The following is a 23,250-nucleotide window of genomic DNA, read 5'->3' as shown; positions in this document are numbered from 1 at the left end:
GCTGCTGTGAGCCCTTGCCTTTCACGCCAGAGGCCTTCCGTGGATATCTGGTCATCGTTTGCTCGTAATTAAGACTGCAGATGGTTGCCAAAAGACTGTTTCAAAGCTTGAGCCCGTGGGTGGTGTCTGTCAACTGGAGTGCCAACGGCGGCGAGTGAGCTGAAGGGGCCATGTTTTGAGGATTCCCTAGAAACACTGGAGTGTTCTGTGAGCCAGCATCCTAGCGCCAAGTTGAGAAACAGGCCGGATGAGTCTAACATCCACCTATTTGTTCAATCCCCAGCCCGCAGTGGTGTCTGGTGCCCCCTCCCACCCCCCCAAAAAGGCGCTAATTGGCTCTCACAAGAGACAAGCTTCCCTACCTTTGGTAAGGCTGGAGACAGGGCACGTCCCTCAGCTCGCCGTGCGGAAGGTTCCAGAATTCTGAGATGCTCTGAGACCCTTGCCACCAGCCGTCCACGTCGTTGCCTGTTTTCCAGCACAGCCGGGGCGTGCGGACCCAGAGCCTGGCAGGCTGCTGTCACCTCTCCGACGGTGGGCCCAGGTCCTGATTTCTTGTCTCTCTCTTTCTCTCCTGGTCACTCAAAACTTGTGCATCTGTTCCCCGCGGGTGCGCCTGTCACTGCTGCTCTCCTGTGTTCTGTGCTTGTTTGCAGCGCCAAGAGAGAAAGCCCTTTAACTTCCATGGCAGTGAGTGCCGGAGGGCGTGAAGCGAGGTGCGAGTGTTCACGGCTCCCGGGCAAAGTAAAACGTCCCACGCGGCAGCCCTACTGTCAACCCAGCATCTCCCCCACGTGGATGCCGTCTCACCCCCTTTCGGCTCCTCCTCCCGACCCCACACCTGCCACATGCCCCACTAGGTCGGCGCCCTCAGAGCCCCATGCCTGCGTGGTCCTCATACTCCTCCTCAAACCAGACACCCAGGAGGCCGCTGGGATCCTCCGTCACCTCCAGGAGGGCTCTGCCCAAGGACTCCTAGGGAGTGTTACTGCTTTCTTGGCTTTCATTGTCAGACAGGAGGAACCATGACAGACTTTTTTTCCCCTTTGTGGAGAATGCCTGGTGTGTGTGGGGGGGACTCTCACACACCCTTCTCACCCACTACAAGCAGGATATTACCGCCAACAGCTGGCCATGCACTGTGTGCAATCTCCAACCTTACAGAGCCTCTCTCTCTCTCTCAGTGGGGTGCTCTGGGCAAAGAGCAAGGGTGTCATCAGCCACCTCCGCTTTGCAGGGCTCACTTTCCAGATCGTAGTGCCCAAACTTGGTGCCCTGATAGTCTTATGCAGCTCCCCCTGTGGGTGTGGCCTCTCACAGATAGATCTAGCCAGGCATACCTTAGATATTCTCCATCTGTGTCCTTTCATACTTCTTAGGGCCAAAGGAAAGGCTTTCTGGGGGCCAGGCAGGTCTCAGGGCAGCTTCTTAATATGTCTTACTATGTCCTGGGACTAGGCCAAGGCAATGGCTAAGTACTCAGAGAACCTGCACATAGACTTCCCTGATGCACCCTGCTCGGCTGGATGTCTACCCTGAGACAGGCTAGAATCCCTGGCCTAGTCGTGCAAACTGTTACTGTAAGTAGCAGTCTCATTTCATCCTGCTGAGTCCTGAGCTGGAAGGGGATCTTTGGCTCCCTGGGCTCCTTTTCCATGGGAGAGGGCACAGGGATGAGCGATTCCTTCAGTCCTCTGAGGAAAGGTGGGTGGGAGGGAGCCAGCACCAGGACGCCAAGGGTCTCCTTGAACATTGGACCATCGGCTTGCTCACAGTCACTGCATGGCTGCCACACTGCCCATGCACATCCTAAGGCAGAGGGGCCTTCACAAAGGAAGAAGCCAAAGTCGGCAGATGAGAAGGGACACACAGGATGACAGCCGCCCCCACCCCCACGCCCCTCCTAGGCTGTGCCCACGCTCTATCTTCAGGACGCCTCCACGTCCTGAGGAAACCCATTATCAGAGGGTCCCCAGATGAAGAGCTGACAGAACTCCCCTAACACCCGGGACAGCCCAGGGAGTGTTATTGTCATCCAGTGACCTCAGCAGCAGCAGGGGGACAGCTGGGCCCGGTAATAATCCTTAGACTGTATTTAGGCCACTGTCCTGAGCCCCCCTCATCCTTGGCTATTTTTCCTGGCATGCTTTAAAAAAAAAAATAAATTTAAAACCGCAACAGATTGGATGGGTGCAACAATCCCAGTGCCTAGCTCCATATGCCTGTCCGCTGCCCCAGGTCACATGGCTGTGAGCTGTTTCACAGGCTGCCTGGTTTGAGTCTCACACTCTTTGAGGCACTTGGATATTATCCTCCACACAAGGAAACTGAGTGGTCGAAAGCCCCAAATACACTTGAGCACAAGAATTCCGTTTGCTCTTCTCCATCTTCTAGGGAAAACGGCACCAGAGTGAGTGTGTGCGCACACGCATGTCAGGAGCAGGAAACTGGATGGGAACGAGTTATTATTGGCCTGAGTGGCTGATGATTGTCTATAGGAAGCATCCTCGGGCAGAAGGTCACACTTGCGTGTGTCTGTGTTGTTGGGGCTTCTTCTCCGTATGATGGTAGTCCGCCCTCCCTTCTCTAAGCACCCAGTCTCTCTGGCTCCTGGGACAGGCCTGGGAATTGTCTGATTCCCAAGTCCCCAGACTGGGCTCCACCCCTAGTACCCAGACTCCTGAGTGGGACAGATGTTCCACTGAGAATAAAAGAGAGAGAGAGAGAGAACAAAGAGCCTGCTGAACTCCCAGGCTCCCACCCTGAGGTCACTGGGAGCTTTTCACTCATCCAAGACAAGCAGCTGGATCTCAGAGATAAATAAATGCTAGGGGTTGATCAGAGACCCATTGCCTCGCCAAATGGAACCGGCAATCTCCATTTCTTTCCTCCCTCAAGGGCTGTAAGGCATCGGTCTACTAGGCAGAGCTCAGGCCAGCTGGCTGCTCCAGCCCAGCCCCTAGCTGAAACTTGAGCTGTCCCCAGCAGGGCGTAACTCACACATCACCTCATTCCATCTACAAGGTAACTCGGAGGAAGAAGTGGTACCCTCCTCAGCAGCAGCAGAGTTGATCAAAGGGGTTAACAGCTCATCAGTCCCAAGCAGGACTGAAGTCAGTCCCAACTCTTGCTCCCCAAGGCCCCGCCCAGCCCCAGTGGGAGGGTCCAGGCTCCCTGATGTCAAGTCAGAGCTGGGAAGGCAATTTGGCATCTGGTTCACTCCCGGCCTTTTCAAGCATCATTAGATCTTTTTTCTGACAACTTCATCAGTTAGCAGGGCTTGGAATTGGCAAAAATCCTTATTTAGACATTCAGCCAAAGAACTAAGGGGTTTGTTTCAGAGAGAGCTCAGTACTGTGCGAGGCCATCTCTGTTCTGGGCTGAGCAGCGGCCCAGGGATACGGCCTGACGTCCAGGCTTGGCCTGCCACTGGCACCTAGCCATCTTGGGCACATCACTGGTTTTCTCCAGGTCTCCAGTTCCTCAACTTTCAAGTGGATCCCCTCCCACCTCCTACCAGGAAAGCTGGAGAAGGTGAAAGAAAGGTCTGGGTTCTGGTTTCGGCTTTTCTCGTCTGATTTTCCTCAGCCAGAGACGGGGAGCCCACAAAAATGTCAAGGGCCACTTTTCCTTCATTCCCTCTGGTGGAGTTTTGTACCCCACAGCCAGTGAGTGGACCCAAGAGGGGGTAATGGACAGAATTTCCCACAACCCACCTGGTGCAGCTGCTCGATCCATCTTTCGTCCATCTTGGAGTAGGAGTAGGGAAACATATGTTTTCATCTGCACATGTTTCTGTCTCCTCTCATGTTACATTTTAATGGAGTATCTCATCCACCTGGGAAATTACCTGCCGTTACTGTCTCCAGAGAGTAGGGGATTAGGGCATGGCGTCACTAAGTGACCTGCCCACAGTCACCCAGCTAGAATCCAGCAAAGACCAGAATTCCAAGCAGGATATACGCCCAGGGTCTAACCATCCTTGCCTCTTACCACTTAGCGCTCCCTGGATGTTTCCCGAAACCGGGCCCTTAACTGATTCTCTAATGATTCATGATTCCTCAGTTCCCAAGGGCGGAACTGATTCTCCTGCTGTGAAGCCCTTAGAGGCATTTGGTGTTACTGAAAAAAAAGCTTCTGGGCAAAGCACCGGACTTCTCGTTGCCCTTGCCTTTAAGATGGGAGTGATGCATCCTCTCTTTCGGTTCATGTAAGGATCCTGTCACACTGCATCTACATCGTCGTGCTTGCTGCTCCCTGTGAGAGGTTCTGGAGTTAGGTTGGGATAAGTACCACGTGGGAAGGCTGATGGAACAGGAGGTCACGTGGAGGAAGGGTTGTTCCAAGGGTATGAGGTGGCAGGGGTAGTCTGTGATCAGGCACAAACAGGTAGTGTGTGTGTGTGTGTGTGTGTGTGTGTGTGTGTGTGTGTGTGTGTGTGTGTATGTGTGAGTGAGTGTGTGAGTTTGTGTGTGTTACCTGTATGTGCATGTTTGTATATATTGCCCGTGTGTGTTACCCCGTGTGTGTAGGTGTGCATGTGCACTTGGATGCACACACACGTGCCTCTGTATGTGTGTCTGCATGCTTTGGTGTGATGTTGCCTGTGTGTGTGTACTGTCTATGAACCGAGAGCAAAGCAGACCCCTCCTTCCCCGGTGCAGATGACACACAGTTGAACTCTTGACTCCAAGACTTGGACCCGCATTCCCAGCAGTACTGAGGGAAACAAGGAGCTGAGGGCCTAGAGAGGGGGCCCGTGGGCCTGGAAGCTTGCTTGTCCAGCACCCCAGGCCCTGTCCTGCCCTCAGAAAACAAGATAAATAAGCTCTCCTCAGCTTTTCAAGAGTGCCAGTCCCTAGGGCCTTCTCAACCCGCTGGCTGGAGGCTCTATTCCCCTTATGTCTTTGCTGATAACTTCATTTGTGCCCCCAGAGACCTTCGACTGGTTTAAAAATAGAAAAAAATAAACAACATTGTTCCTCACGCACCCCCCTTCCCCTTCAGGCTTCCTAACGAGGTGCTGGCTGGGCCCGCCAGGGCTCTGTTCCCAGGGTTTTTGACCCTCTGCCTGCTGCCGCCTCCATGGGGACTAGACACCCTGCAGCTTTGAAGGGCTTCCCAGGGGCCTGGGCATGACGCTAGGAGGGAAGGGCATACCACCTGCCTTGAGCTGTTGGTCACATCACCCTACATAAGATGGAGGTGGGGACATCCCCCAGGTGTAGAGGGACAGGTTCAGCTATGATCTGGGAGTTTCTCCCACTTTTGGCTCTGGCCTCAGGCCCTTTCAGAAGGACCAGAGCCCTCTTCTGAGCACCTCTTTTGAGGACTGGCACCTCCGTTAGCATCCTGACCTTTAACTGGCAGCCTGTGTCACACCTCATTTTGCTGTGTCTGAAAAACAGACCAGATGGTAGCACCTCTGCCCACCTCAGAGGGTTTTACGCTGACTGCTGAGAGGTGCTCCAGGGACGTGAGTGGAACTCGGGGCTCAGTGGGCCTAGAGCAGTGGCAGGCGGGAGAGGAAGGGCATGATTGCGTTCTGTGAATGGCAGACCCACTGGGGGAGTCTCCCATCTCACGCAAAAGAACCAGAGAGAAGGTATGTGTCCCCCAAAAGTCGAGGAGGGACTCAAACCCCTACTAGTGGGAAGGTGACAGGAAAATCATGGTATTCCATCAGAAGAAGGACTTGGGACCATAACCACAGGAGCTGGCTGATGTCCTGCAGGGGACCAGGCTCCTGGCGGTTGGTGATGACAGCGAAGGTGTTGAACGTCCTTTGATCTCTGGGAGTCCTGCACCCTTAGTCCTGCTAGGTTCTGGGAGAGAGGTCACCCTTTTCCTCATTCTGCCTGAGGCCAAGTGCCAGAAGTAGATGCCCTATCTAGTGTCAAGAGAACTGAATAAAGAGTCTGTGACTATAACACAGCTCCTCAGGTGGCAAAAACAAAACAAAACAAAACAAAAAAACAAAAAAAAAACCCTTCCCTGTTAGGTTATAAATAACTTCTTTCTGGAGGTGGCTAAAGGCTTCTGCTTCACATTGTCCCCAACTGCTGTCCCCACAAAGTCTTTGTCCTGTCCTCTACCTCCCGTGAACTTCGACCTACAGGGGGTAGCTAGGGGAACAGCTGACTAGCAGCTTTGGGGCGTGGACTGGCTTCCTGTCTACAAAGCAGAGCCCTGCCCTGCCATCTGCCCTGACCTCTTCTTCCCTGGCCTCTGGGACGGGAAGAGTTGCCCAGGCTCAGGACAGCAGGTGATGTGGTCCATACTCTTCCCTTGAGTGCCCTCTTCCTTCAGAAGACCCCTGGGTACCAGGGAGCCATGGGGAAATGGAGAGAGACTTGAGTTTTCCTGGGTGGAGACCACGAGGAGGGGACCAGCACAAGGCTCAGTAAGGCCCCTGGATCCCTATAGAAAACATCAACTGCTAACGGGTCCCCTGCCTTTCGCCATTTGGAATGTCTCTGGAAAGGTAGAGCACAGATGCTCTGATACAAATGACAGAAATGGGTCATGTTCCAATGACCTTCCCTTCTCACCAAGCTGTCCCCTCAGCAGGACTCCAGTTCCGGCTGCCACCCTGACAACGCTACTAGAATGCTCAGGGTCAAAGGCGTCAGTCCTAGCCGCTCTCACCACCCAGGCTTCCCCACCCCACCTCAATACACCAATGAAAGACACAAATCATGGTGGAAAATGGGGACAGGAGATTTATTCAAGGCAGCCACATTAGGAAGTGGGACGAACGGGTCCAGGAACTCCTATGATTTAGGCTTAAACAGAGCGAGAGGTGTGGCTAACCAGGCAGCCTGGGCAAGGTGTGGACCTTGTTCCAGCTCCCGCTCTCTCCTGCAAGATGGTTGCCAAAACTGTAAAACATCTGTCTAAAAGACAAGCTCCTCTCTGTACAGGACCAGGCTTTGGACTGCCCCTCCCCCACCAGCATGAGGCCTCTGGGGGAAATTCTGATTTCTTGGGTTCCATTCTTCCAATAGTCCAATAGCCAAAGGGAGGGCACCAAGTGTCTCTCTTCAGAATGAATATCTTTGCTCCCGCCAAGATGGTTACCACAGAAGGGGCCAGCTGCCCCTTACTGGGTCTGGAGGTGAGGAGTCCAACCCTGCCGGAGCCCAGCCTCTGCTTATGAGCAAACGAAGCTGATAAGCAACCCGTGGGAAAGGTAACAGGTTCCCCAGTGTACTTGTTGTTTTCCGGTTTGTTTTTTCTTATTTATTGTTAAGGGTAGTGTGTCAGTAAAACACAATTTAAAAAAAAAAAAAAATCAATTCCTTGGCACCCATTAACCACAACGTAAGTTTTCTTTTTCTATTTTTCTCTTGCCATCTTTTTCCCTGGTCAGGCTTTATTTTACAACATGGTAGATGTACCTGGATGCAATTTTATTTTGTGTTTTTTCTCCCCATTAGGCATAAATGCTTTTTTCATGTTGCTGAATAGCCCGCGTGATTGTGGTCTGATGGCTGCATAATTGCATTGGGTTCTAATTGACCAAACAAACCCTCCCCTCATGGCTGAGCAGTAACGCTCTTTCAAGGGGTTAGTTATTTTTCTGCTACTATAAATAACACCACAGTAAACATCCTCGTGTATTATTTTCTTCATTTTTTGAAATTATTTTCTGAGTCTAGACATCCAGTTTCTCCTTGGAGGCAGTGAATAGACAAGGGCTGTCCACTCTAGGAACCAGAACGAAGTAGCTATTAAAATGAAAATTGCATTGACTATGAAACAACATGGGAAAACATTTATGCCTTGTGGGGGGAGGGAAAAACACAAAATGAAGAACTGGGATGTTTAAATATCCCCAGCTTGAATCAATGTGAAGAGAGAGAGGGAGCTCTGCGGTGCGTGGCTGGAGACTTCTCTTTAAGCGGCCATCATCGCAAAGGGACATGGACATGCGCATGGACTTTTAACCTAGAGCTGTGTATTTGTTCTCTGACCCACTTTCTCCATTCCTCGTGATGACGTCATGAACAAGAACATTCTCAGATGTGGCTGTGTTAACAGGGACCCCAGAACCGGGCTGGGGTCCGCGGCTTCAACATCTCTTGCTGTGAGCAAGCCTGTGCCACTGTCCCAGAGAAAAGACGCTGGAACCGCATGTCTGCATGAGATCGATTAGTTTAACTGCCCACCGTACTCAACGCTGGCACCCACCGGACACTTGCCACTTCTTGCCTGGTCCCCCAGGAGCTGGTGCCAACACTTGTTTTGGTGAGCTCAGCTCGACACCTCCACGTACCTTCCAGAACATGCTGGGAAAGTATGGGTCAGATACTTTCCAGAGTTTCTTCCTTTCCTTGTCTTCTTGGGCCAGCAGGAGTGTGGAAAGGGCAAGGTGCCTAGAGGTCTGAGTCAACAGTGGGTGCCAATAAATACCCGGGTAGTGATACCTCATGGCTGGCTAGGCCCTTAGTGTGCAGACTAGTTTTCTGTTAACTTGACCCAAGCTAGAATTATCTGAGAAGGGAAACTCTCACTTGGGAACACGCCTTTGAGAGGTTGGCCCGTGGAACATTTTACGGATTAGTGATTGATTTGGTAGGACCACGCCCTGGGCAGGTGGTCCTGGCGTGTATCCAAAAGCAAACAGAGTAAGCCATGGGGAGCAAGCCAGTGAGTAGCACTCCCTCACGGCCTCTGCATCAGCTCCTGCCTGCAGGTTTCTGATTTCCTGGATGATGGACAACCCACTGTATAACGACAACTAACCCTCCCCCCCCAACACCCCACCCCCACCCCCCCGCCCCACAGTCGCTTCCGGTCATGGCGTTTTATCAGAGCCATAGAAAACTAAGACACTAGTGGTCAAAACGGCCTGGTGGGAGTGTGGTAATGTCCCCAGGATGAGGAGAAAGGGGACAGAAAGTCGGGGCCTTCGAATATTGGACTGAAAAAGTCCTTTGTTAGGTTCATACTTCACGGTGTTTAGAGAGCCACGGAGCAGGAGGAAGGGCAGAGCAAGGACAGGTGTGGTGGCAAACATCTGTGACGCTGGCATTTAAAGGGAGGTGCAGGCAAGATCAGGAAGATATCAAGACCATCTGAGGCGACATACCTAGGCTCAAGACCAGCGAGGTTTCACGAGACTCTGTCTCCAAACACCAAAAACAAAAACAAAAAAACAAAAACACACAAATCAACAAGGCATCTGGAGGGGGTATTTTCCACCGAGGACTAGGGTGTAATTCCGTGGTTTTGATTTGAGTTGTGTTTTGTTTGAGACAAGGTTCACTCTGCAGGCCAGGCTAACCTCCCGTCCTCCTGCCCCATCTCCCCCAGGGGTTAGGATTATAGGTATGAGCCGCCTTGGCTACCCCACTCCATTGTCATCCGTTGATTCACAATGAGGTCAAAACAGATCACGTGTCTTTTGCTTAGCTCTACCAACAAGAGGCGTTTATTGGGATGCAGGGACTTATATCTTACAGAGCTGACAGGGCTTCCAGGGTGCCCTGGGCCAGGTGACCCCAGACAGCCGAAAAGCAATATTGCTGCCATCTAGACGCTCTGACTGGGGGGTGGGGGGTGGGGGCAGACTAACCCAGACCAACAACTAACTCCCTGGGCTGCAAAAGGCCTGTACTGGAAACTTCCTCAGAGTCCTATGCCCAGGCCGGCCTTGGGCAGCCGGCTTCCTCCGTACTTTGTCTCCTGATTTGAATGAACTGCCTGTGAGCTACAGGTGCAGTGTATCGTAAATGATTTTTATATTGGCCGTCCTGAGCTCTGTTGTGTTTTCTCCAGAAAGCCTTAGAAACAGTCATTAAGCTCTCCTGCTGTACCATGGAAACTGTCCCCCTTCACCTCACCGTGCAGCCACGCTAGGCGACCTCGCCCCCAGAGTCACACGACTGGGGCACCAGGGGCCACCTGCTCTGAGTGAGAACTGGAGAGACATGGCTGTGAACCACCTTCCCACCAGTTCCTCACTTTGTGGGGTACACAGCAGCTCTCCAATTAATTCCTCACTTGGCGGGGGGGGGGGGGACACATGGCCCTCCCTCCTCCTTGCCTCCTGTGCTTCTTCCTGGGGTTGGGGGAGGGCATAAGGGACAGAGACCAGGGGCTCCTGTTCCTCCTTCTGTCCTTTCAGCCTCCACTTCACATTGACCCAAACAAACTCTTGGCCTCTCAACAGAAATTTGCAAACGTTGCCCCAGACAAGCCCTGTAGTAACTGCAGAGGGCTGAGGAGAGGGTGGGTGGCTGCAGAGAAGTATCCCATCTCAAAGGCTTGCGTCCATCCAAACCGCGCTCCCTCTCTTTCCTCCTTCTGCCCTTCCCATCCCCTCCCCCTCCTTCCTCTTAGGCAGTAGCTGTTCTCCCCAGGCCAGTCCTCCAAGCAGAGGGTCGTCCCACCCACAGGACCCACCCTCCCAGGACCAGTGGCTTCAGAATGTCAATAGCAATTGTTTTCCTACGGTCTTCTTCGTAATTAGATGAAATGGCAAAGCTATCACACTGGACTAGAGAGGCCTTCCCACAATCCCGGCACTTTATGGGGTGTTCTGGCAAACGTGTCTTCGTCAGAAGACAGCCAACAGAAATACATTTATGTATTTCTTAACTGAATGTGGCACGCATTGGAAAGAAGGAAGGAATGGTCACAGGGGATGTCTGAAGGAGACCCAGTCTATCAGAGGTGGAGTTAATCGCAAGCTAGGAAAGAAGCCATGGGGAGCAGGGTACCCGTGTGACAGGGCCAATGTCTCTGTAAGACCTGATTGTAAAAGGGGGCTGGGTAGGGTTTTTAGGCTGGGTTTCTGCTCTCTGCCCAGAGTCACTTTCCCCTGTCCCCAGCTCTGTCCTTCCTTGTTGGGGGGAAGGCTCTGCCCTGGTAGGGACAGGAACCCCCAGCGTAGTCAGCCCAAGGGTATCCTAGATCTCACCTGCTATTTCCTGGTATTGTGATGGCCACTGGGGCCTTCTGTGTTGTCTGATCATTGGCCACATGGAGAATCCCTGAACTTAGGAATCAGAAATGTGTGCCAACTGATGAAGGCTGACTGGGAAGGGCCACTGTGGTAAGGAATTGGGATTTCCATTAAAGCTTCCTTTAGGCTCGGACCCGTCTGCAGCAAGTGCATGCCTCTGTGGTCCTCTGCAGAATGAAGCCATGCACAGGCAGGTATGAAATCCATGAGCTGCACCCTGGCATGCTTGGCTCAAGTCACAGGCCTGATTGGAGCTCACACCACATAGTTCTGATTGTGACAGGGTGGCCTTGATCCTGACAGGAGGCAGGCAATGTGGGCCGGGCTTATGATGCTACTGTCAGTACCAGATGCAAAGATGGTCTCATTGAAACTGCACAAAAACCTGTGGGCAAAGTTTATATATATAAGCATTTTAGAGACTGCCTGCTTCTAGAACCTCTGCTTGGTTCACTGTGTCCCAAGCCTTCCACAACGTAAGGCCCAACTCCTGTGGACAGCCTCTGCAGACTGAGGGTTCTTGACCTCCACCTTAGGGAAGGACGGATCTTCTGGAAGGTTCCTCAGGGAAGCGTGACCTTTCCATGGGCCTGGAATCTAGGAAGAGACTGGTCTGGTGGCCCTGAGCCAGGCTCCAGCCTCGTGAGTCCATGGTTGTTTAATAATATTTAATGTTTTTACTGCCTCGCTCTTGTATCCACCAGTGATCTGCCTCCAGCTGCCGGTAGGACGTAGCCCCAGCATGTCCCTGCCAGCCCATCTGTTACTGAGAGACAGCTCTCACAGGACCTTTAAGAAGGGTGAACTTCTGTGGCAGAGACTAGTGGGAATGAGGCCCGGGGGCCTGGACGTAGAAGAAGGGTGTCCACCTGCGTCAGCTTCATCCTCCGAGTTCCCACCCCCACCCTCCTGGAAGCTCTGTTCCCACCCTCCATGTTCACGAACAGGGTGAAGCTCCATGTTCCCATTCCCAGCCTCTGAAATGGGCAAGCGAGGTCATGCAGAACACTCAGGGCCTCTAGGGGGCTTCCGGGTCCACGTTCAGCTCTTCTGTTCTTTGTAGTTTCACTACAAGCTGTGGAAGCTGGGCATCTGGGAGAAGAGGCCACCTCGAGGGGCCTGAAGCAGGAGAGCGTCCTTGGCCTCACTCTGTGTCCTCTTCTCTTTGCCATAGGGTCTCCGGGGACCTGACTGCATGCACCTCCTCCCTGAACCGGCCTCCATCCTGTTCTACCCTGTTTCTTCCTGCTTTCCCCTTCCAGGCTGTTTGTCTGTCTGTTCTCCCTCCCAGGACACATGGCTCTGTCCTAGCTCATGCCATCATGCATTGCTGTATGCACTGGTCCCAGCTCTGCCGCCATTTCCCTTTCCACAGTTTCAGTTATCCACGGCCAACTGGGGCCTACCAAGGGTGGTACTTCCGTGGTCTGGAAAGAAATAGTTCTTTTTTGTCTTTGTTTTCACTTTTTTTTTTTAAATTTTGTGCCTGTGTGTGGATATGTGCACATGGGTACAGTTGTCCCCGGAGGCCGGAGTTGTTGGATTTCCCCGTCAGTGGAGTTCCTGGCAGTTACAGAGGCAGAGAACCAAACTCAGACCCTCTGCAGAAGCAGCACATGCTCTTAACCCTTGAACCGTCTTCTCCAACCCCCAGCAATAAACGGTTCTTTTCAGAGTGTGCCATTTCTGAGTAGCCTGATGGAATCTCGCTTTACAGCTGGAGGCATGAAGCCTCCCTATGTCCAGTGTGTCCACACTGTGTATGCTACCCTCCTGCGGAAGACTCAGTAGCCTTCTCAGTTATCTGAGTAACTTAGAGTTATCACAGAGGTATGCAAGGCTTCAGTTCTATCTTAACTTTGCATGTCCCTTGAAGATAAGGGTGTGTGTGTGGTGTTTGGTTTAGACCTTTCTCCCACATTTTGAGTTTCTGGAGAGACTTCTGTAAGTGCCAGGAGCCTCATAGAAAAGGCAGAGGTAGCTTCCCTGTCATGCTGGGACCCCCAGGATCTAGTTCCGTGAGTGATTCACACTTAATGCACTTGCTACAAGGTCTTGAGTTCAGATTATGAGCGTTGCTCACACCCATAGACAAAGTGGCGTTTTCACTATCCCTGGCCTGTCTCTGGAGCCCTTGACAGCTGACAAGGGCCTGGATTTCTGGGTAATGCCTTGGGCCTACATACCTTGTCCATAGGAACATGATTTTGAGAAAGTTTCTCGGGGCTTAATTAAATCACTGAAGGATTTAGCTCTGTACAAAGCAGCAGGCGAGAGGCTCCTCAGGGCAGCGGCACAGAGCCAGGGCCCAGCTCTTCCTGTGAGCCCTGCTTTCTCACTGTCAAATGGAGTGGTAGGGTCTATTTGCCACCCATCTGCATACAGCAGGCGCTCACTTTGTGCTGGGTTTATGAACTGACTGTGTGGTTCTGACCTAACACCGCCACCTTCTGGTAGAACAGCTTTGGTGCTGAACGACTGTTCCAGGTTCAGCTCAGCAAGTAGGAATTCCTCCCAGGCAGAGGTTGACGGAAGGGGAACCTCACACAGAAGGGTCACCTAGCTCCTCTGCTCTCGGGGAGCACAGAGCTCCATCAGCCTGTGGTCCCCATGCCACCGCTGCTCGTAACAAGCTCTTCCATTCCTCTGGGACAGCTATATTCCAGGAAGCAGATAGCTCAGAAGCAGCATGGTGATGGGTTCCACCATCCACTGGCTGGTAGACTACCACCCCACCCCACCCCACCCCCCAACCAACGGGCAAAGGACCTTCCAAATGCTTACCTCAGTTACCCTTTTTATTTTTCACTATCAATGCTAATTTCTCTGCATGCACCATTTTCACTAAAACCCCACAACTTTGGATATTCATTTAGCTCAAAGTATTTTCTCATTTTTTTGAGGGTTTCCAAGATGTTTTCTCTGTTATTGATTTCTAATTTAATTTAGTTATGGTCAAAGAACATAGTTTGTATGATTTATGTCCTCTTAAATTCAGTGACTTGCTTTTTAACCCAGAATCCAGTCTATTTTGGTCAATGTTCCAAATGCACTTGAAAAAAAAAAAATGTCTATTTGCTGTGAGAGGTAGAGCTTTCTAGAAAGCATCCATTACATCCAGTTGGTTGACAGTCTTTTACATTCTTCATGACTTTGGGGATGATCTACTTGTTCTATCAATTATTGGCAGAGAAATGTTGGCATTTTCAACTGCAATTGTGGATTGTTTCTTTTCAAAAGAATTTTCTATTCACTCACATACATCTCATTTCTGGTGTCCTTTACTCCATTGTATAGATCCAAGCTTCTTTCTGGTATTTTCTTTCTGTTTATTCTGTATTACTTCCTGGAATGCTTTTTCTAGCTCTGGTCTGTTGCTACCAAGTTCTCTCAGCTTTGTTTGTTGGGAAGAAACAACTCTGTGCCTTCATGTCTGGAGGACATCTTTGCTAGGTATAGAATATAGCAGGATAAGAATCTCGCCCTTCCCCCAGAAAATTAAACAATTATTTTATTGTCATCTGATCTGCTCAGACAAGGAATCTGGTGTCATTTTATCTTTTTCCTGTCTAGGTCTTTCTTATCGCTGTTTGTTTTTTTGTTTTGTTTTGTTTTGTTTTTAGATCTTATTACTAGTTTTTAGCATTTGGTTTTTCTGTGTCTTGATGAGCATCTATCTGTGGAGTGCCTTGAGTGTGTGTGATTACAGTTTATAAGTCATTTCTCCCCTAATGTTTGATTGCTCACTTTGAGATAGGGACTCACTCTGTTGCCCAGGCTGGCCACAAGCTCCCAGGCTCAGACTCCTGCTTTTGCCTCCCAAGTAGCTGCTGAATTTAACAGTATGTACCTCTGAGCCCAGCTTCCTCTACCTTCTAGAACATAGCTAATGTGACTGCAGTTGTTTTACTGTTCATGTCTGCTCTATCATTTGAGACGAGTTAGACCCTGTTTCCATTACATGATTTTCTTTCTACCGATGTGGCTCTTAATGTTTGACTTTTTTACATGACTATCTTTTTTCCCCCCAATGCTTAATATTGCAAATTTTCTATTGTAAGTACCCAATGCTGAAGTTATTCATCCTTTCTTGAGTTTTATTTCCAAATGTGGCTTGCTTCCTGCAGCAATTTGCTCCTGGAATTTAGAAGGCAGGGTCTCTTTTCCTTCTATCCAGCCCTCCCTGATGTCAGTGTTTCACAGAACCGTGGCACGCCTATCAAAACCAAGAAATTTGGAGCTTTGGAGTTAGTTCAGTCAGCCAAGTGCCTGCTTTACAGGAAGCTGAGTTCAATGCCCAGAGCCCATATTAAAAGAAAAGCCAGGCACTCACTTGGGCAGCACATATACTAAAATTGGAAAAACACAGAGAAGATTAGCATATGGCCCCTGGGCAAAGGGTGACACACAAATTGGTGAAGCATTCCATATTAACTTGTCATCCCAGGGCTGAGGAAGCAGAGATGGGCAGCTCCCTGGAGCTCCCAGCCGAAAGGCCACACCTGCTTGGCGTGTTCCAGGCCTGTGAGAGACCCTGGCTCAAACAAACAAGGTTGAGAGTATGCGGGAGCAAGAGCTGAGCTTGTCCTCTGACTTTCTCAGACAGGCACATGCATGTGTGAGCAGTGTGCACCTGCAAATGCATGCGCGCGCGCACGCGCGCGCACACACACACACACACACACACACACACACACACACACCCTGATGTCACCCATCAGTACTTAGCTGTTGTAATTCTCTATTTACATATAGTAAGATGCCATGGGGTTCATGCTGATGTCCTGACTATCGAACCCCCCCCCCCCACTCCACTCCCTTGCTTATTTGTAACTTATCTGCATTGTAACTCACCTACCTGTGATTTATCTTTTGAACTCTGGTGAATGACTGACTCACACAGCCCCGTGAGAAACAAACTTCCCTGGACCCCGGAGTACAGCGTGGATCTCTTATTCTCTTTGCTCCTCCAGAACCCAACCGAAACCCTCTTTTCAAAAGTTGCTTGATCAGTGTTCCTCTCTCCACCCTTTCAGTGAGGTTTTGGCCACACTGCAATGGTTTCATCTGTTGGAGGCCTGGCTTCCCTCCCGAGCTCACTGCTATCCTGCTGTCAACTGCTTTTAATTTGCACCCAGTGAGAGCTCACTCCTGTGGTGGATGGCCCAGGCTTTGGGGGAAAAAAAAATGCATAGACGGGGCGGGGGAGAGAAGGCCCAGTAGTTGGAAACCAGCACTGCTCTTGCAGAGAGAGGCCCTGAGTTCAGTAGACCCAGCACCTACCTTAGGCAGCTTACCTGCGACGGCAGGGGAATCCGACGCCTCCAGCGCCTCCAGCCTGCACGCGTAGGCACACACCCACACACCGACAGACAAAAATGCATAGAGGCTGAATCCAACCCCTCCATCCTCCATGACCCCATCTGGAGCAGATCCTTCACCCTGAAACTTTCCTTGTGAAGCTCCTTAAAGTTAGCATCTCCTTCACCATCCAGTCGCTACCACTCTCCTGTTTTCCCATCCCTATAGCTCTGCATGTTCCGGAATAGATTCCTAACAATACGTAACCTCTCTCCCTCCCTTCTTCCTTCCTCACCCCTTGTTTGTTTGTTTGTTTGTTTGTTTGTTTTGGAGATAGGGTTTCACTTAGTAGGCTCAGACTAGCCTGGTTGAACACTTAATCCTCCTGCTTCCGCCTCCTGAGCGCCAGAGTTAACAGGCATTGTGCCAGCCTCAATATGTGGCCTTTTTAGTCTGATTTCCTTCACTCAGCAAAATCCATTGAAGGATCTTCGGCATTGTGGCGTTCATCAATGGCTTTCCCTTTCTTCGAGTCGCGTTCCATCTCCTAGCTCTGTCGCGGCTTGTTTATCCATTCATCTCTCGGAGCGGGTATTGATTGTTGTCGCTTGCCCTTTTATTCTCGTAATGATGTCTCTTGAACAATATAATTTTTCAATTTTAGTATGCTCAAATTTATGGCGGTGCCCCTATGGTTAGTGCTTTTGTCTATTGTTAAACAATCTTTGCTCGGGGTTAAAAAAAAAAATGTTTCTGAAGTTTGACTACTAGTCCTCTCTATGAGACCATGGCTCAATCCGGGACTGCTTTAGAGTTTCGTGTGAGGTAGGGAATAAGATCCATCATTCCCCCATGTCCCTGTCCACCAGCCCAGCACCAGGGCTTGCCGACTCTCCTTCTGGATGCATTATAGAGCCTTCTGCACCGTCGATTGCGCACATCTGGTATTGGAGTCTCTATTCTGGCCCCGGTTCATTTGTTCTTACATCACATCAATCTCACATGGTCTCAGTCCCCAGGGCTCTGGTCCCTGTCTTCCTAGCTCGTAGAATTGCCTTTGCTGTTCTGAACTCTTTTTCGAATCTCTACATAGAGAATCGGCTTGTCAGTTTTCACGAAAATAGCAACTTGGAAGACTTCAGCTAGAACTGCAGTGACATTATGGATCAACTTGGGAAGAACTGGAATCTTATTATTGAACCTTTCAATCTGTGACTAAGATACATATGAGAAAAAAAAAAAAAGCTTTAAAGACACTGAGACGAGATTTAGCTTCATCCTTCTTCCAGGACCTGAGATCCATCCACTCAAATGTCTGTGACCAGGTAGGACCTTATAAGCAGAGCTTCCTCTTTTCCAGGTAAACTGAGGCCTCTATTCAAAATTGAGGGGTGATGCTCTGTGCCCCTCCTGTCAGCCCCCCCTTTCCTCAACAGATCCTTTTACATGTTTCAAATGTAAAATGGGAGTGTAGGTGCATAATCACAGTTACCTGAAGACGAAAGCAGGGGGATCATAAGTTAAGGCCTGCCTGGGCTACAGTGAGTTCAAGACCAACCTGGACCACTTATTGAAAACATGTCTCAAAATAAAAGTTTTCAAAGTGAAAAAAAAGAGGGCTGGGATATGCCCTCGGGGTAAAGGTACTTTCATGAGACCCTAGGTTCAACCTTTAATGCTATGAGAAAAAAATACTTATACATTAATAATACTTTTGTTTTACTTTTAATATTTGGTGTGTGTGTGTGTGTGTGTGTGTGGGTGGGTGGGTGCTCGAACACTCGTGCGAATGTGCACGCACATGCACAGGCCGCAGATTATCAATGGAGCTTAGAGGACACCTTTGGAAGTCAGTGCTTTTCTTCCACCCACGTGGGTCCCAGAGACTGAAATCACATCCCCTGTCTCAGGACTGAACTCAGGTCGTCTGGCTCAGCCGCACCTTTACCTGCTGAACCATCATGCAGCCTAATCATATCATTCTAATAAGAGTTGACAACAGTGATCAAAAAGAAAATAATATTCAAAACTAGGAGCAGGGGAGATGGCTCGGTTGCTAAAAGTACTCACCCCAAAAGCATTAGGACCTGGGTTCGCATCCCAGGACCCAGGTCAAAGCAGGGCACAGTGTCAGGGGCACCTCTGTAACCCCGGTTGGGGTGGGCTGTGCAGAGACAGCAGATGCCTAGGGTTCACTGGCTACCCTGCCTACCCAATTAGTGAGCTCCAGGCTCAGGGAGACACTCTGTCTCAGAAACTAAGGAGGAGGAGGAGGCTGGAGACGGCTCAGCAGCTAAGTGTGCTGGTTGCTCTTGCCGGGGACCCAGGTTTGGTTCCCTGCACCCACCCTGTAGCTCACAACCACCCATAGCTTCAGTCCCAGGGGACCCATTGCCTCCCCAGGCTTCTGCACACATGTGGGGCACCCCATCGACGGGGAAGCACATGTGTGAGGCACAAACACATCAAACAAATAAATAACACATAAATCTCTTAACAACAAGGTGAAAGGAAATGCCTGATAAGAGGGCTGAAGAGAGGGCTCTTTGGTTAAGAGAGTGTACTTGCTCCTGCAGAGACCACGAGATCCATCCCCAGCATCCATGTTGGGCAGCTTATAACTGCCTATAACCCCAGTTCCAGGGGGGATCTGATACCACTGGCCCCGAAGGCTCCTGCACTCATGTGTACACACACACACACACACACACACACACACACACACACACACACACCCCACACACAATTCAAAATAAAAATAAATCTCAAATGTGTTTTAAGAAGAGAAAATGCCCACTGTTGACCTCTGACCTCCACATGTGTATGTGTGTGCACGCGTGTATACACCCACACGAACACGTACATGCACCACACATACACACACAAAATAAAAGAAAAAGAAAACAAAATTTAAAGAAAGAGTGTTTTAAAGATAGCCACCAGACATTAAGATTTAAATAGCAATGAGAAAATTTAAGGGAAATAGTATTATTTGAGGTCTTTTTAAAAACACGAAGTCTTAAAAATCCAGGCAGTTGGTAGCGCACGCCTTTAATCCCAGCACTCAGGAGGCAGAGGCAGGCAGATCTCTGAGTTCCAGGCCAGCCTGGTCTACAGAGCAAGATCCAGGACAGACAGGGCTACACAGAGAAACCCTGTCTTGAAGAAAAAAAAAAAAAAAGGCCAAGTGTATCCATGATGTCATTATTGAGTCACTGACATATTTTTACGAGCATTTTTTCCAGCAACTGTAAAAAACCTCTTTCTGACTAGGCATTAGCTAGAGAAATGGCAAGGAGATATTTTTAAGCTAAGTCCAAATATTTTCCCTCTGACTTTCATCGTAAAATCAAATCTCTCATTCAGCAGCTTTGAGAGAATCTTTTAGAAAACAACACAACACAACACAATAGCAACAACAACAACAACAACACGTTTAATTGGGGGAGGGGGGCCAGGGACCGCAATCTTTTTAATCAACAAACTGTAGTTTCCGTTTCAAAAAAAATCTGCCAGCATTGGGGTTTATTTCCATCTTTGTCGGTCTCACCATGGAAAAAGGGAGATGTCGCTGCTGAGTTACCTGTATAAATTTCTGCACTGACATGTTTATATTCCCGTTGCTCAGAACGCCTTCAAGCTCGGGTACACGCTCTTCCCGAAATGGAAGTACTGCTCCGTCAATTGTCACTTCCTTCCTCCCTTAGAGGATTGAGGGTTCTTAAATGAGTGTGAAATTGAACGCAGATGATAACTCTCTGGACGCATCCCAAAATTTATGGGTTCAGATCTCAGATTGTTAGCGTTAATAGCATTTTTTTTTTTTTTTTTTTTTTTTTAAATCTGGAACATGGTAAACTAAACAAGACCTAGGGTGGTGAAGGAGCAGGGACCTGGGGTGGTGAAGGTGTGAAGACCTGGGGTGGTGAAGGCATGGGGGCCTGGGATGGTGAAAAGGAATCCCTTCTGCCACGCCTCTCTGACTGTTCTTCTGTCTGCCCAGAGGACTTGGGCTGGAGGGTCCCCAGCCTTCTGTCATTCAGCCCACGGTAGAGAGCCAGCTGCATCCCCCAGGTACTTAGAAACCTCTCCGCAGGGCCATTTCCACCAGACTCCATCTGGAGCTGTGTAGATTCTAAGTGATACCTCATCACAGTGTCTGGCCATCCCTCTGGGAGATAGAAAGGCGGGGAGCCTGGGAGACAAGGAAGCTGCCTTTGGTTGGGATAGAAGCAGGTGTGGGACACTCTGCTGGTGGTCCTGGAGCTGGTAGGGTCAGAGCCTGGGCCCTGACCGTCTTAATGAGCTAGGCTCCACCCCACGTCCTCAGGAGGCCTGTTAAAGAGGCAGGGTAACAGCAGAAAAGGGAGATTTATTCAATGTGGTCACATTGAGAAGAGCGACAGAGGCATCCAGCACCAGCTATTCTATCTTCTGGGTCCTGACATGGGGTTCAGGTTCATAGCAAGAGGTATATACGCCAAACTGAGTAGTCCTAGTAAAGGTGTGTTCCTGCCCGTCATTGACCATTTTGTCTGGACTCCAGTCGCTCCTTAAATGTGGTCTGACAAGTTGTCAGAACCAAAAATCTTAACGTGGAGATAGCTTCCTCCTCTGGCTGGCATCCACCTTCAGCCTTTACTGTCTCTCGGCATGGGACTCTTGGGGAAATCCCAATGTCATGGGGGTCCATTGCATCAACAGTCTGATAGCCAAAAGGAGGGGCCTTGAGTGTCTCTTTCCTATATCAGGCTTCGGGGGTGACTGGATTGGCAGCACCTGACTCTTACAGGCTGCTCTGATATAATCCTACCTTGGCTTTGGCTTAACATCTGCCTTGCTGTCCTCTAGAGAGCAGTGTCTTTTGCTCCATGCTCTGGTTCCTCCTCCTCGCCTGCCTGATGGTTTTATCACTGCGCTCTCTCTCAGTTTCTTCCTCTGCGGGCAATTCTCACCTTCACAGAGACAGTTGCCGGGGCCAGCCCCCAAGTGTTCCCAAGCACTTGGTTGAGAAAACGATTGTATTAAAAGTAAGTAGTTTTGAGGCTGGAGAGATGGCTCAGCAGTTAAGAGCACTGACTGCTTTTGCAGAGGACCTGAGTTCGGTTTCCAGCACCCACATGGCAACTAACAACAGTCTGTAACTCAGGTTATGGGTGATCCAGTGCCCTCTTCTGGCCTCTGAGGGCAATGCACACATATGGTACACATACATACATGCAAGACTCTCACACATTAAAAATAATTTAAAAAACATTTATTTGCCCTGTATGCGTATGTGTGAGGGTGTGCACACTATAGTATGCATGTGGAGATCAAAAGGCAATTTGTACTTCTCTCCTTCCACATGTGGGTCCTGGGAATCAAATCCAGGTCATGAGGCTTAGCAGCAAGTACTTTTATACACTGAGTCGTCTTACACACACACACACACACACACACACACACACACACACACACACACAACCACCAGCTTATTCTTTAAAATCTTATTGTGATATTTTGAAATAGCGCTGTGTAGAGAGCCGGGTCTAGTTTGGTTGCTTTATTTTTTAATTGACACATAATGTGCATATTTATGGGGTACAGCTAGTTTGTTTTATTTTTAATAGCTGTCATAACTGATTCAAAGAGGAGAAATGTATCATGGGATGCATGTATTAAATCACAGCCCTCGGTTTTCATCCCCATCTATCAATTAAAGGCTTTTTATCGAGCTGAGCAAGGAATCATGCCTCTTCCTTTGTGTCAGCCAGTGGTTTTACAAGCTGATTGAAAAGCTTTACCTTTTGATATTTTTTGAACAAGCAGGCTCAATATCCGCCTACATTATTTGGGCAAATTTCAAACAGGTTAGGGAAAAAAAAAAAAAACGTTTCTGATACTTACAGGCATGTCCACGTAAACACTTTTTAGAGGTGATACCACAGTTTTAGCAACAGCAACAACAACAAAAGGCCCTTCAAAACAGTCTCTCCAAAATACCAGCGACAATAGAAAAGCATTCCTGTTACAATGAGTCACCTGAGTTCTCTCGAGGAGTCAAATGAAGTTGCATTTCCTCCCGCTGAGCAATAACCGCGTATACATTACAGAGAGTATGAAATATTATTAGCAAAATAATGGGTGGAAAATGTCAACCGCCACTTGTCATCCTAACAGGCCGGCAAGTGTGGAACACTTGTTTGTGCAGGAAAAAATATGTAACTCATCTCCGGGTGTACAGCTCCTTCGAGAGCGCTGTCTCAAGACAGCCAGCAAGCCTCCCTGTGGTTGGAAAGATGCCCAGTCACTCGTCTCTGATCACAGATCCTTGTCTATGTGTTGCTATAAAACTCTAAAAAGTAAACCTAATCAAATCAATGATTCCTGCTACAGTTTCTGAATGTCTGGACTTATTGTCCTGGTCACAGCACCCTGAAGAAAAATCTCCAGGGAAATTAACATCAACTCACCTTCTTTTTTTTTTCCCATCATAGACAGACTTTCCATCAGTGATTACACTCAATTTCACCCATAAGTAGTGGTGCAGTGTGTGTGTGTGTGGGGGGGGGGGTGGGGTATATGTGTGCACAACATGTTCATGTGGGGTGGCAGGGGGCGGGTATATGTGTGTACATGTTTGTTTGGGTGTGTGTGTATGGGGGCGGGTATATATGTGTACATGTTCATGGGGGGGTATATATGTGTGTACATGTTTGTGTGTGTGTATGGGGGGTGGGTATATGTGTGAACACGTTTGTGTGTGTGTGTATGGGAGTGGGTATATATGTGTACATGTTCGTGTGTGTGTGTGTGTGTGTGTGTGTGTGTGTGTGCACGCGCGTGTAGGTCAGAGGTCAATGTCAGGAGACCTCCTCAATGACTCTCCACTCTAACTTTTTTGAGACACGGTCTCTTATTGAACTTGGAGCTCACCAGTTCAGCTAGGCTGGCTGGCTAGTGAGCTCCAGGGACCTTCCTCTCTCCGGCTCCCT

The 23,250-nt window shown here is 49.5% G+C and overlaps 1 protein-coding gene and 1 non-coding gene across 2 annotated transcripts in view; both read left to right on the top strand.

Moving 5' to 3' along the window:
* Positions 1-23,250, top strand: part of Cib4 (calcium and integrin binding family member 4) — a 57,046-nt gene that overhangs the window by 16,550 nt on the left and 17,246 nt on the right. The window lies entirely within an intron of this gene.
* LOC128116128 (U6 spliceosomal RNA) lies at positions 15,298-15,407 on the top strand. The gene has a single exon (XR_008220387.1). It is a non-coding gene; the product is annotated as a U6 spliceosomal RNA (small nuclear RNA).

The sequence above is a fragment of the Peromyscus californicus genome, unplaced genomic scaffold (genome assembly GCF_007827085.1).
Source record: "Peromyscus californicus insignis strain IS unplaced genomic scaffold, ASM782708v3 Scaffold_1__1_contigs__length_55948999, whole genome shotgun sequence".
Taxonomy (NCBI): domain Eukaryota; kingdom Metazoa; phylum Chordata; class Mammalia; order Rodentia; family Cricetidae; genus Peromyscus; species Peromyscus californicus.
This window is presented reverse-complemented; position numbering and strand designations above follow the sequence as displayed.